This window comes from Pecten maximus, chromosome 19 (genome assembly GCF_902652985.1).
Source record: "Pecten maximus chromosome 19, xPecMax1.1, whole genome shotgun sequence".
In the NCBI taxonomy this organism is placed as follows: Eukaryota; Metazoa; Mollusca; class Bivalvia; order Pectinida; family Pectinidae; genus Pecten; species Pecten maximus.
In genome coordinates this window covers 8091835-8108428 of record NC_047033.1, presented here as the reverse complement: position 1 = coordinate 8108428, position 16594 = coordinate 8091835, and the positions used below count along the sequence as shown (strand labels likewise).

At 32.6% G+C, this 16594-nt stretch overlaps 1 non-coding gene across 1 annotated transcript; it reads right to left on the bottom strand.

Annotated features, from left to right (window-relative positions):
• Positions 1–341: 341 nt before the first annotated feature.
• Trnad-guc lies at positions 342–413 on the bottom strand. Its single transcript has one exon. It is a non-coding gene; the product is annotated as a tRNA-Asp (tRNA).
• Between the last annotated feature and the right edge of the window lie 16181 nt (positions 414–16594).

Genomic DNA, 16594 nt, shown 5'->3' with positions numbered 1-16594 from the left:
ATTAAAAAAATTCTGTTATCTAATGACTAAAGACACGGTATATAAACAAAAAATGAGAGGAAACTTTCAAAATCTTACTTCTTTGTGTAGGAAGTACTACAGCTGGTAATTAGTCTACTTGCTGTACAGACAATGCTCGCACATGGTTATAAGATTCGACTCCTAGCAACACTTTCGACTCAATATGATACATTAAAACACCATGTATTAAAAACCGATTTATATTGAACACATTTCCGAATAACATTTATGCAACAGTGATTATGGAATTAATTAAACAGTCATCCAGAGAGAATTATTTTGAAAGGGGGAAAAGTTAAAAAATAAAATAAAAATATATCCTCCCCGGCGGGGAATTGAACCCCGGTCTCCCGCGTGACAGGCGGGGATACTTACCACTATACTACCGAGGATTGATACTTTCAATAATGAAAATATATTATATAAAATCATCAAAAGTCAATGCTAAGGAAAACGTTCGAAATTATCCACAGATAGGCAACATAAGATTTGTTTCTATCATTAGCTCATCACATACTCTCAGGTCATCGTAAGTGACAACATCGTTATCCTAAGAAATTAGGTTACTGAGCAATATTTATACAGGAACAAAGGGATATTAACGTTATATATAGTGTGTAGCCGTGTTTTTATTGAGGAGACGATACTGTCTTACTTACTTATATCAGTTATATAAGGAGTTCGAGTTGATTATAGGAGTATGGCAATTAAACTTAAGTGTGAACATTTGGTTTGGGCACGTGCTTGAAGATGTGGTTTCAAGTTATGACGCGTGTCATGACACATGCTTTGACGGGTCGTGTATGTGCACTGCCGTTATCTTATAAATGCTGGAATAATAACACGTGCAGTGCCAAATAAGTTAATTAATTAGATAAATGTCAAACCCTTCACCGGTCAGAGGACAAGACTTCACTATAATTATTACAATACGTAGCATCAATTTACCATTCGTAAGAGTTACCTCCCCTATGCCGTTCCGTCAAAACCAGTTATTTACAACACGAAAACTAAAAATGTAATGCTGGAATAAATAAATTGAATACAGTAGACTAGATAAAACATGACAGAGGATATAAAGATAAAACAGTATTTCAAAATGCTAATTAATGTGCTATAGGGATTTAAGAATTAGGTTACTTATTGAAAAGCACCATGTACAAATGTACGCGTGTTGTTTTGTCGATTACACATATACAATATACAATTCATCCGTGGTAAAAATAAGAAACAAGCCGAAGGAGCAGATGATAGAATCATTGAAGATTTTACGGTACAACTGTTCCATTTAAATCACTGCCTCGGCTAGGGATCGAACCTGGGACCTCTAAGCATGCAACATTATACGCACAAATAGCTGACGTTTGAACGCGATAAGTTGGATACAATTATACTGAGATTTTGCTGTATTTTTTCAAATTCTTATTCGTTTGTTCCAACAGTGCAAATGAAATCTGAGCTATAACATTTAAATATCCGTAGGGTCATCAAAACATGTTCTGAAATAAAAGTCCGGGTGTCACGGTCGTCCTAATACCGAGCACATGTCGACAGCACGTCTCATTGACATGGGCGGGAGATTCGGGTCGCTTTGTCACACTTCATGCAAAGAGGTGGGTCAAATTTCGTCTCATTTAGCCATCCCCTTTGTCCACAATCTGAATTATGTTTAACACAGCCAGCACTGAATCTCCGAAACCGTAGATATCGTTATTTTCTTGATGTCGCTTTACAATTGTAGTATTATGTACTACTGTCATTTGTTTAAAACTGATTCAGGACAGGCGTCTAAAGAGCTTCATGGCCAAATGTCTGGCCATAAATGACAACAGTGGTTAGTTTTCTAGTCCTAGTTCACGCAATATTTGTTACTATAGCGTTAAAAACAATAACATAATGATAACAACACCAAATATGTTTTATTTTGTTTGTTTCCTACCGTTGATGTCAAATCATTTTTTTCTTTTTTTCTCTACTTTTTCTCCAAAGGCATAAAAATAACTCAAAAAGACAAAATTACAATGTACATGTACAATATTTACCTGAACAGTTAGCTTAATTCCTCACCAGTTCGAAAAATAAAATACATCGGGTTTATGCTGACAACCCGGAGTTGTAACGTCCCATGTGTTGTTGTTTTTTGTGGATTTTTTTTTATGCATTGTTGAATCACCACAAGGCAGACCCTTTCCTCTAGATAATTAAAATACAAATGAAAATGAGACTTATAATTTTGTCATATTTGAGATAAATCTGATTTGGGGAGATACGCAATTATTACAAAAACATATAGTTGTATATATGGGAAACTAGCATAGATTGGGATAAAAAAATGTAGTTAATAATATTTATAATAGTAAACAAGCATACTGGGTAATGTTAAAGTAAAACCTGTCCCATACCGGCCCCCGCTAAAATAGTAACAGTGTCCGTGATGGTATGATCCTTTAGCATTGTGTAAAATTTGATCGAATTCCCTCAAGGAATACGTCGGTTTCACCGATAGGGGACTATAAATGAGATAGTAGTCAAACACATGGACAGTTCAATCCGAACACCTCGCCTCCGTCTAGAAAATGACGAGGGGTTCCGATTGGTGGACAGTTAAACCATTTTATAACTTAAAAACAACTTCCGATGATGGACGCACACAAATTACGTAATACAAGTCCGGGTACTCGATTCATGGTTGATATATCATATATATGTGCTATACATATACTATTTAAGGTACTAGTAGCCAGTCAAATTCACAATTTGCCTAAAACTGTATGTCAAATCATTTTTTTAATATATATGAAAACCAATGGTAACCAATGGTAACCAAATTTTCACGCGGCATGTACAACTAATCCGAACCAACTAGAGCCAAATAGGTGGGAGTTGGTTGTATATGATTTTTTTTTGATTTTTTAAAAGGTGTATTTACTTGTCACTGGAATTATATATGTATTATAGAGTTTCATATTTAAAACCAATACTTACATAATTCTATAAGACCAATTATATATACTTATCATATTTTTAATCTACGCAAACCAGTATTCTTGAAAGGGTTTATTGCAAAAAGTTCATGCTTACTGAGTATACATGTATGTCCTAGAAGTGCATATCTGAAGATTATAAATAGATTGAGCTCCTTTTATTACTGTGGGTGGCACAGTTGTAGGCATCTCACTTGCCTTTCCCAAAGGCGATCGGGGTTCGATTCCCCGATCGGACTTGAAAAGTTTGGGGTCACCTGCCCGACGGTTTCCTACGTGTACACCGGTTTTCTCACACAGTAAGACCCCTCGCACACTTCCATCGCAGGCTAACAAGAGTGATTGATGTACACAGTACATGTACGTTGATATAACTTGTTTCGAAATTGTTGTAAAGTGAAAAAAACAAAAAGCAGACAGAAGGAAGAATATTAGCAAAGCTGTATAAGTCGTTAATAAGGTCTCTGACAAGAAAAAGAAAAAAAAGGAAAAAAAGAAGAAAAAAAAACAACAAAAAAAAACAGAAAAAAACAACAACAAATAACAAAGAAAAACAACAAAAATTAAATGATAATACCACTATATTAAATTGTTTAATTGGCCATTTTTTTTAATTAACAAAGGAAAATTAACTTCTGTGTGATTACAATAGTGTGATTTGACGAATACTTGAACACGTGCTCCATATATTATAATATACAATGTATTGCTAATGTGTTCTTAAACATATAACATACATGTAGTACACACTTAAAATATCAACTTTCATGCTGAGTCGGTCAAATGCCAAATATGATGCCATTCCCTGCACAGAATCTCCTGGTAAACCTGACACCCAGTTACACCATTTATTAGCATATGACATTTCACTTCCAATTGTAATATTGTTCTAACCTAGATCCAAAGCATGGTTAGCTTGACGGAGTATTTCGCAAGTCTTGTTATAAAGTATGTTTTGAGGAGAATTGAAGGATTCAAATTAAACGATTCGTGTGAGAATAGTTACTTATATAGTGAAAAGATAACTATGTAAATATTTATCTGCTTTTTTAAGAAAATAAGTAAACAATTGGATCAACAACTTGTGAAAGATGACATATTAAAATACATTTTAATTCAGCTTGTCGATGCTTTAGCAGCTTAACAAAATGTATTTGAGAGTGAATCATGCTGTCCAGTTTTCATATAAGAAATATTATAGACTTAAAAAAAGATAACAGACACTTAGAATATACATAAAACATGTAAATTGCAAGAACTTTTGTAATAAATTTCATTTTAAAAAATGAACTTGATACTTTAAGCTTACGAGGCGAATCAGACCCTCATCTACTCAGTAAGAATAAGATTTATGTAACAAACGATCAAATATTACCATTACACGAGCCAAAAATTGCAGCATCATCTACATTATTTGTAGTACTAGTATTTTAGTACTGTAGTTCAAAGAACACGTGTTGATACTTGTTTATCAATGTTATTCGGTTTTAATTCATATACTATTTAAAAAATTGTAATATATCACTAGTGATGTATCGAGAAATATTCAATCCGACGATGAATAAATGATCCGGTGTATAAAACGGAAAGAAAGACGTATCAAATATCAATAACAATTCGTCTTATGAGACCGATATGGTACATATATATATATCCTGAGCAGGGACGTCAATGATATGGACATATCAGGTCTGCGGTTCTGAGTTTCGTCTCAATTTTTACCATATCCATTTGTTTCCAGTGGTTTATCAGAGCCATGCACTTTCAGGGCACGATGAGGAAAACGCGTTTTTAGAGCGCCGTTCATTGTTTAAACCTCACTGAAAGGTTACTGGCCACGGCCAACGTTTGTAAGATATCGACACGTCCACAGAAAATATCCCAGATGTGGCAGGACGGTTCTAATTACAACCGTGATGATTTTAAACAGTTCCCTAGTATGCAAACCATATGTATTAATTAGCTTAGGATATAGATCACACTGTGTCTGATGCACGATACCTATTTCTAACATTTACCATTCTTAATCGGTTACCCAAAGCTTAAAAGTCATGAAAAGGTCATGATATTTTGAAAAGAATTTTCTTGAAATGCCATTCAACATTAGAACGTTTCGGTCTGAAATACCACATACTATGACTAGTCCTGTGTTATAGGCTTAGAAGGTCATGATATTTTGGTTATCATGCGTTTAAATGTCAGTATTTTTGTAGGTCTTATAAATAGAAAGGGCGAAAATACTCACCACTTTGACCAATGCTACAGGAAACAGTCCACAACGATAAAATTTTATCCCGAGTGAAAAAACAAGGAACAAGTGAAATTCGCTGGATTTATCGTCATTTGGATTGTAATGAAATTTGTATCTAGTTCAAGGCCAATCTTCATTAATCAGATTTCCTTTGACGACTCTTCCTTAACGAATAGTCGAAAACACTGTAAACCTAATCGTCAATTATATATATATTTTTTTTTCTCTAACATATCCTAAATCAAAATTAGTTTAAATTTTCTTACATATGTTTATGCTGAGAAACAATTTATAAGAAATTATCATTTTTGAGTAGAGACGCGAGACATCGATAAATTGTTGTTTACGAATCACACCGATCAAAGAGAATGCTCTATTTCTGTATAGTAGTTATTGTCGAATAAGAAATATAAGATATGCTCTATGACCATTTTTTAAGATTATCAGGTATCAAATCATCATCAATTCAAATGTCTGTTTGAAAATAAAATACTTCAGTCGAATTTGTAGATGACGTCATCGGTTTTTTTTATCCTAGATGTGTGATGATCAATTAAATGTTATACAATTATTTTCACTAAATTATCACTTTCAAGTTTAAAATGAGTAACCATGGCAGAAAACGTCTTAAAATGCAATTTGAAGTGTTGGATTATAATTCTAAAGCAATGGATTATGGATTAAGCAAAATGGATCCCTGGAGTCGACATCCTAATGTGATTCTATATGTGATTTATGTATCCAATTATTCGCAGGATGATATGTTTAATGTTTCCAGCCAAACGTGGGATAAAATCATCAACAGAAAGCAATCTTTTAAATTACATCCTTGAAATCTTGGACTGCATATGGATTCTATGGATCGTTGATTAAGCTCAGTGACGTTTTGAGTATGGATTAAAACTAACATACAGTGGCCAGCCTATGAAACAGTTAAACACACTGGACTCGTTACATCAACAGCGAAACATCCATAACCTGCCTCAAGTAGGTAAAATTAACATACATGATCACCCAATCTGTTGAGAGACGTGTACTGTATTTTCTATTATGTAATGTCACTGTCGCGTTATGCTGGATAATAGGCTCGCAGTTACCCCATCATTTTCGGACCAGTATGAACTATGCAAACGACAGTATTGTCGAAAAGAAAATTATTTTCTAGAATAATGTGTATAGCCATAATATGAAGAGAGCGAATTTATTATCCATTTGCTTCCAATTTTGATGTTCAATTTAAGATGTTTCCAACAAATTGAGTTTACTTTCATTACTTCTATACTACATAATGTAAATACATCTTCAACAACTTCCATGTAGTTCTCGGAGCAACGCAGGTCACGTGACCAAAGGGTCTGAGACTTTTAAAACTGGTATACTATATAATTTACATTGTACATATAAAGACAAAGAAAAACTCGACAAAACTTCTTTTGTTCAATCTTCGCATCTTTGAGATTCTTCAGACTGACACTAAAGAAGTTTTGTGTTGCTTTTCTTTTTCTTGATGCATTACTTCGTCAGTTGGAATCATGCTTAACAATTTTATTACATACGATTTTTTGTTTTAACTTGACACTTTTGTGTCAGTAGCGTTTTGTTCAATTTGGAAAAGCAAGTCACATTGTCAATCTGAATAAGGCTTACAGGAATTGATATATTTACCACGTCGGGCTACAGACCACGTGTTCAGACCTAGTGTGTTGTTCAAGATATGATTTTAAACCGGGAAAACAAAATAGATTTTTTTTTTTTATATTCTACTACCATGACCAACTTTACTATTATCAACATCTAGCTATAACATTATGTTATGTTACATGTGCCTATAGAGGATGTTAAATCCTATTTAATTATAAAGTCGTTAATGCTAATTTCCAAAATGCTATAATACTTTTTGAAGTGAAAAATCTTTTTCATATTCTATATAAGTTTTGTGTTGAATTGTAATAAGTTTGAGCATATCTAGATGATGCAAATGTTATAAAAAATGTATAAAATCAATGAAAAAGTTCATCAGTTTGTGAACAACCTTATGTTGTGATAAGTCCAATGAGCAGAATAACAGAAAATTGTCTGTGTTATTGATTGAGCATCTAGCATAGAATTGAGTTTTTAAAAACTTCTATTTGACAACGTCAATAGCCATATGATGTGAAGTCTTTAGACCAGTACTGATATCAAATTGATAACAATAGACGTATGTCAAAACTTATTATCTATAGACGTCATGGTCGGTCAAACAATACATTTACAATAGGATAGGACTCTGTTACCCTACTTAATCAAATACGAAAATCTAATAACAGTAATTTGTCAAAGTAGGCTGCTTTGGATCACAAAACAAAACATCCGCTGGAAGCATGGGAACTTTTCCACTCCTGTACATCACGCCACGTTTTGTAACGCCGTTACCGATTGGTAGATGCTAAACCAATAAAATGACGCGTATCATCGACGTTTTATATTTTATAACAAAACATAGTATTGGATATTAAATTTTCGGTTACATGGAAAGGGAATCAAAACGTAAAGCCATTGCAGAATAAAAAGCATAAAAAGACAGGCTTTCTATCCTAACAATATTTGAGTCGGACTTGATAAGAAACATCATTATATGTCGTTCAAACTTTAACTTTTAACTGGTACACTAAAATAAAGTTTGGGCTAATCTTTACATAACGCTCGCAAACAAGAAGTGCTATACTTAAATATTAAGTTGTGAATCTTTTAATGTTTGCATTTGTTATTTACACAATTATAAAAAAAGAGTCGTTGAATTTCAGTAATATGCATCTCGTAATTTGGGTTGGTCCAATGACCATAACTATATTGAACCAAAACCAACCGTTTAATATATAATTACATGTATATTACAGATCAACAATTTTGTTTCATATGCTTCAGGAAATGTATTTTTCTTGTGCATGTTTGCCGTGAGAAGGAGGCGATCTTTAAAAAAAAAATCAAATTTCTTTTATGTTAGAAACTACTTATCTCAAAACCGCGTTAAGTCGTACATTTCCACGTTATGAATATATATTTACTCCATGTATCATGGATCACTTTAGAATAGCCCCTCCCCTCTTCATTAAATAAAATCATAATTATATGGAAGCTGTAAACTCGAGACAGTCATCATTTTTTCAAATATTTAAGAAATGCCAAAAAATACTGTAAATCAATGAATAACAAGTAATTTATATTTTGACCATTTTTAGGCATGCTTAGAATAAAAACATGCATTGTTTATATAAACGAATAGTGTTATTATATATGCATGTTATATACACTGTATAAACAATGTGTCGGGCTCTGTTTATCTATGGGTTTTATTTACACAGGTGCTACGGATAGCTTGACACCTGCTGACTGAATATTAACATAACAGCGTCGATTGTCCTCGACAGATACAGACAATTAATGTGTAAATGATATAGGAATATAACGCAATTTCTTGTCTTTACTGTATATTTGTTGAAATTGATAGTGCTAATAGGAACTAATTCGCGGTTAATAAATTTAACACCTGATTCTAAACATGTGTACTAAACCTTAATGCACTGAACAATGCTATGCATTTGTTTGAGGGTTTTTTCCGCGCTATATTTGATAACCGGAAATATAGCGAAACTATGTCCCCGAGAATTTATTTTCAAGACTCAATGAAATAACAATTACTAACACACTTAATAAAAAGGTTCGTTCCAAGAAAAAACACAATTTTTTCCGGATCATGTGGTTTCATTCTGCTTGTACTGTACATTCTCATGGTAATCAGTACATATCTGTTATTTTTTGGTTTATCAGTTTTGAATACGAATTATGGTTTTGTTATTATGTCGGTATTCTTTGTTGATTTGTTCATATTTCAAATATGTTGATCACATGAGTATGGTATTGTATATATTCAAGGATATATGTCATATTTTCTGAACACAGCTATCAACAATACATGAAATTACATAAATTTCCACTGTTGATATGTGTATTAACTTTACAGGCATGCATAAAAAACCGGCGCAATATGTTCAAAAAAAGATTTACAAGAAGTAAAATTATTGATATCTAAGATGTGCTAATCCAAGGACAATTGTGTGTAAATAGCCACATGTTCACCTTAACAAAAGGACAATTAAAACACATACACATACACAAACACATACACAAACACGTACACACACACATACACATACACATCACACACATACACATCACACACACACACACACATCACACACACACACATCACACACATACACATCACACACATACACATCACACACACACACATCACACACACACATACACATCACACACACACACATCACACACACACATCACACACATACACATCACACACACACACATCACACACACACACACACACACATCACACACATACACATCACACACATACACATCACACACACACACATCACACACACACATAGGCCTACACATACACATACACATAGGCCTACACATACACATACACATACACATCACACACACACACATCACACACGTACACATAGGCCTACACATACACATACACATCACACACACATACAACTAGATATATAGTATCCCTCGTATAAAAACTACAACACTATATTGTACAGCTGTTAACTCATCAGTGATGACACCAAATGTTTCTATATGAAAACCATTACCGAACTAAAGGGTAAAGTCAATCCATGTACATTATGTTCCTTTATCGTAATGATTTAAGATGATTCTTCAATCTATCTTTTCGTGTGTTCACGTCACACCTACCGACAACTGCCCTGCAGGTAGGGCGCAAGAATTGTACCTGCTGCCCCAATTGCATGATCGTAAAAGGCGACTAAATTTGGGATCTTATCTTTTCTCTTCTTTCTGAGCAACTTTCTTCTTCCTTATGTCTCCCTTGACACTGCCTCACTTTTGCCTTTAGTTCAGCGTTCGCCCCTGAGAGGAAGGCTTTGGGTTCTGTCTTAAAATGGTAGTTGCTGCTCCTGCTTAGCGCTCAGCATATTAGGAACGGGACGACTGGTTTGCCCGTTATCAGTATAATGTGACCGGGTGGGGTGTCCTGCTGGGTGTCTTCGGCAGTATGCTTCTGTGAGGTAGCACTATAAATCGGCAAAAGTTCCGGCCTATCACAAGGAGACTTAACACGAACATACCGCAGCCTCCCAAAACACATATACGCACCCACCACACGCATGCATGTCGCACGCACGGGAGGCCGTCCTTAAATGACCTTAGCTGTTAATAGGACGTTAAACAAAATAAACCAAACCAAACCAAATCCTACCGACAATAGCTTTGTATCATGCACCTGTGGTTTATTATTGTTTACAACAATATAAATAAAATGTGTCCCGATAGATTATATTCAACAGGAAGCCATTCAATTTTATTTCCATTTTGCATTTCTAAAGACAAATATAAATAAATGATAACATTTACATAACCAAACATATAAAATGGCTTTTTATTTGAGAAGGCTATGATTTACAAAAAGGCAGGGCAACTTTGAATCAACCTATTTTCAATTTTATTCTCTTTATTTACCAATTCATAAAATTTGTGTGATTATATACTTAATTCAAAACTGTAATGTGTGTTGCAAAGTTACAACATAATCATTTATTCTACAATATCTTCGTTTGTATCTAGACCGAAAATTGTTGATTGTCAAATAGAATATATACAAAAATGTAGCTCTTACTGGTCAGTACTAGAGGTTATTGCATGATTGGTATGTAACACTATCACTCATTGGTCCTAATGAGATCACATGACATCAATAATTTCCTTCGCCGAGGAGTAAATCTAGAGTGTATATAATATACCCCTTTGTATTTTGTCAGGTCCGTGGAATCTAACCAACTCCTGCTAAAAATAGAAATGATGTCATCTGTGTTCAGACAGTTTGGTTTGTTTGTTTTTGTTAAATGTCCTATTAACAGCCAGGGTCATTTAAGGACGTGCCAGGTTTTTGAGGTGGAGGAAATCCGGAGTACCCGGAGAAAAACCACCGGCCTACGGTCAGTACCTGGCAACTGCCCCACGTAGGTTTCGAACTCGCAACCCAGAGGTGGAGGGCTAGTGATAAAGCGTCGGTACACCTTAACCACTCGGCTGGCCCCTTGTTCAGACAGACTTTTACCAAAGGTTATTATAATATTCCACGAACCTGGCGAAAAGTTAGATTGAACTCCCAGTGATATGATAAGGTACTAGTGTTTTAAAAGAACTTTAATATAAATCATATAATAAACTAAATGCAGACTATACTTTCAGACAATCCATGATTTTACGGACCTGCCCTGGACTATATCCCCTTCGGTCTTCGGCCCCGGTGAATACTTACCATGTGAGGTTCGTAAGACCATGGATTGCCCTCAACCAAAGTCTGTATTTGTATATTTTATTATTGTAACTATCAGATTCCTATAATCATTTGTCATGTTATATAAGTACTGATAGTACAAGTTATATAGTCAATATAGTGGTGACATATCGCTTATATATCACCACTGGTGATAAATAATATAGTGATGAAGCAGTCTCGATATAATTTATACCGTCAATGTAGTGATGTTAAATCATCTACCATCATCATTAGTGATAAATCATATAGTGATGAGGTATCGTATAGACATTAATTGAATACCATGCGCATTAAACATTGAAATAAAATGAGAGAGAAAAGCAAGAATTTATTGAACTTCAGCAACAACTTACTAATAGTATTTATTACCGTAAATATCCAATTCATTCGAACAAATATGATAAATGCTAGTTCAAATTTTTGCAAAATACAGTCATGCGAAAATATGCACACGTACAAACTGATGTCCCAGGCTGTTGGTCTATTGATCGTGATATGTTGATGTCGATACGGAAATGTTTGGTAACAGTTATCTCCCCTAGCACACTCGCTGTCTTTTTTTTCATTCAATTTTTTTTGTTGAATGTATCATGCATCACCGATGGAAAAAAATCATTTTTAAAACATTGAATAAAATGGAATATTATCGTAATGTAAACTACAATTCAATGATATGTCTTTCTAAGCGCTTTTGATCCGAAATATATCATAAAGTCATGTTTGATATAATGAAAATAGTCATTAGATATATGTATTTTATATGATATACAGTAATACCTGTGTTGTAAGATACCTTTTACTTTGAACGTATTTTATTGTTTAGACACAATTGAATTTGGCATAGTTTTTAAACAACTTATAAGTAAAAACGATATATGTACAGACATTTTTTTAAAGACATTTGTAATGCATAAATACATAAGAACCACACACACAAACACACATCAATTCCAATAGGAATGGTTTGGAACTATTATCATGATCATATTATTTTCTTCATCATCATCATCATCATCATAACCTAGATCTTTTATCCTCCCCCTCCTCCTCCTCCTCCATACCATAGGTAGTACTTAGAATAATTGCCGTAATGGAATACAAATGGATACTCAGCAAGTAAGATTACATAATAAGTGGGAGTGATGTTGCTATACATTTATTATTGAGGTAGAGTTGACATAATGTAATTCTATTGAAGATAATTATTCCAGAATTAAAGAAATGCATTATTTTCTGAGGTTAATGATATCACGGATTTGAATGATAATGCAAATGGAATAGGAGGACAACTTCACAAATATGCTGCATACGTGTTTTATTCGTGTAGAAATCTTAATGTGTTATCAAATCTGAACAGTATAAAAAGTGAAATAAACAACAATAGAAACAAAATAAAGGATATTGTAAAATTTTAAACAATGAAATTTAAAGGAGACGACGACTGACTCGGTTGTCGGGAGACAATTCAGTGTACATGTGCCTAACAGCTCAAGGCGACAAGTTCACTGCATGAAAAACTTGTGCATGCATGTAATTTATATGGTCACAAAAATAAATAAATAAGTACATAAATAAATAAATAATTAATTAAATAAATAAATAAAAGATAACACGTGGTCGTCACATTTGATTTACACAATTTTTTGATGACATAACTCATGAATATGTTACACTCGATACAACAAAGTTTATCCGAATGAATCATATACATATAATGCTAGGGTTATTGGATATTCCTTTTTGTATTTCAAGATTTACATAAACGTATTTTTATTTTCGGCTGCATCACTGTCGAGTCCTAGACTGACAAAATAGATGTACAATGCAGTTTAATAGGTTAATTATAGTATATATCTCAAAACATCCATATATTCCAAAGGTGCCATTTTTGTTTAATTCATTAACTTGGCACTACTTACAAATTCGATGAATTTCAGTAATAAGACTAATAATGTCATAATAATGTTATATTGCTGGATGTGGGAGCTGAAAACATGATCAAATAGAACATTACAGGACGTTATGTATTTCATGTCCAAATGCAAGTTGATAAATCATGCCAATATTTGGTTACAGAATTCAGTAATGTTGACTTTCAAATAGCATCCTAAAGTTTTACATACTTGTACGCGGTCGCAGTAGCATAGAACAGGATCGTTTGGTATTATATAGGTAGCAGTGTACAGTAAAAATGTCCAATTCTGAACAATATGGCACATGTTTTAGATATGTAAGCATTGCCAGTTAACCCTACATATTACCTCTAATAAAGTATATATATTTGCAATCTATACAACATTTGCAATTTTAATTCAGCTCTGAAGGATACGTAAACTTATTTTTTCTATGTTTTTCAGACCTGTAAATACCATGGTAACAACTTAAAAATAACTTAAAAATTGCAAAATATTATGATATTTGACCCAAAATGAAACAATTCTCTACACAATTTTTTTCTAAAACCTATTTGAAATTGAATATCTCTATTTCAAAGACAGAATTAGTCTTGTTTTGATATATAATGTATATTGTACATTAAGTTTTCTCGCAATCTTACCTTGATTATGAACCTCCATTTTTCGCTGTAGGTAAAACTAAATTTCCTGTGTAACCACACTTTCGGAAAATCCGGAAATTTAAAATCCGGAACCAATTTATTTGTTTTAGTTTTAACAAATGTGAAGCCTGTATGTACTACTTCATAATGTATCAACCAATTATAGTGAACATTTATTTTCCCCTTTTTAATGCATATCATAATAAAGGAGTTATTTGCTTAACAAAAAAAATCACTCATTGCCACCCAGTCTTTATGTATGTTCGTGTTAAGTCTCCTTGTAATAGGCTGGAACTTTTGCCGATTTATAAGTCCATAAATATGCAATACGCATTTTAATTATCGGGACAATCTGAACTGACATTACATAACGGAAGCTCAGACAAATAGGAAATCAGGATTGATTTATTTCTTTATTCCTTTCTTTCTTTATTTATCAATTTATTTATATATAAGTATATATATATATGGCTTTCATAGTCATTGTCTGTTTTGCTTTTCAAACTGACATTTGAACAGTAAAATATTTATGAAATGAAAATTAATTCGATAGTGGGCTAACTACATGTAGTAGAGGCATGTCAAGCACTTATAAATGTTTAATGATATTACCATTGTATACTATGACACTACTTTCCCATCAAACATGATACATAACATTAAACTGAATTCGTGCAGAGTTATTTGCAATGGTGTTTCAAGTGTGAACTTTGAACACCACGATAAAACATATTAAAATATAGGTTTATGCATATGTAATTAAATAATTAAGTAAACTATTAAGATTATACAATGTTGGACAGTTTGACTGATTTGAACATCTGTATGTTTGAATGCATAAGTGTTTGTGGATTAGATTGTTTCTTTGAATGGGATATAAGAATGCATAAGATTTTCAATATGATATTATTTTTTTCATTTTAATACATGATCAAATCGAATATATTGTTATTAAAACATATTATTTTGTTGAATATATTATACACTTCTGATGGAAAAATCATTTTTAAAATTTAAAAAATGAATGTGATATACTGTAATATATATGTAAACAAGTTATGACCTATGACCTCATAAAGGGGGACGGTGCTCTGCTCGAGACATAACCATCAACAGTTTACTTGATGGTAAATATACAAAGATATCAAACTTATCGTATATGTTATATACGTATTAAACAACCATGTATCCAAGGTTAGAAAACAAATATGTTATTATATATTATATAAAAAAAATCTAATAGATATCACATATCATACAAAAAATATAATGTGACATTACATATTATACCAAAAATTTAATATGATATTTGATATTGTACCAAAAATCTAATATGATATCAAATAGTATACAAAAAGTCTAATATGATATTAAATATTATACAAAAAGTCTAATATGATATTACATATCATATAAAAATCTATTATGACATTACATATTATACCAAAAATTTAATATGATATTTGATATTGTACCAAAAATCTAATATGATATTAATATTATACAGAAAGTCTAATATGATATTAGATATTATATCAAAGGCCCGACTTAATATTTAAAATCAAATATGATATCACATATAAGGTTCAAATTACATATTAATATTTCTACTACAAAAATTCAATGATGTTATTTCAAATATGATGTGACATATTATGCAAAACATCATACAATGTAAAGACTTAAAAAAAAAAAGCTGCAACACAGCACTAACATTGCACTAAATGCTTTCAATGATTTTATATTACACTGCAAATGATATGGCCAATTATTCCCACACTTTTGTTTTTATATTGACCTAATGGTAAATTTTGTTTTCATTAAATCAACATATCGACACTGACATCATCCATTTATGATCCTTATCGCTCCACTTTGTTCGCACTGTTCTGTTTGATATCATTGTTAACCCTAAGGCATTAAGATATTATCTTTGCTAATGTGTAACGATTATTGTAGTACTTTGATGATCATCGCAGAGTTTAAAATCACTCTATACCCACTTTCTTTCATCTTCTATTTTTACTCAACAGGTGTTTCAAACACGAAGGATATATTTGGCATGTACTTTTGCATTTTTGTCTTTGATTTTGCATATTAATCAACTTAATCAATGAATATCGTGAGATCCTCTTTGATCCTGTTGATCCCAAGGTCAACTAAACGAATATTATTACACGAGAGTATCCGGTGAACTTTGACCTGACATTGAAATACCTGGTTAGAGATCTATGTGATTCTTATGTTAATTTATCGCTGATGTTTCCGGTAGCCGTCATTAAAATCTAAAGAAAGTGTTTCCCAATAGATTAAAAAATTTCACACGTGCGCTAGAAAAATTAAAGGATGATATATGACCTATATATTTTGAAAGAGTATGACAATAATTATTTTTC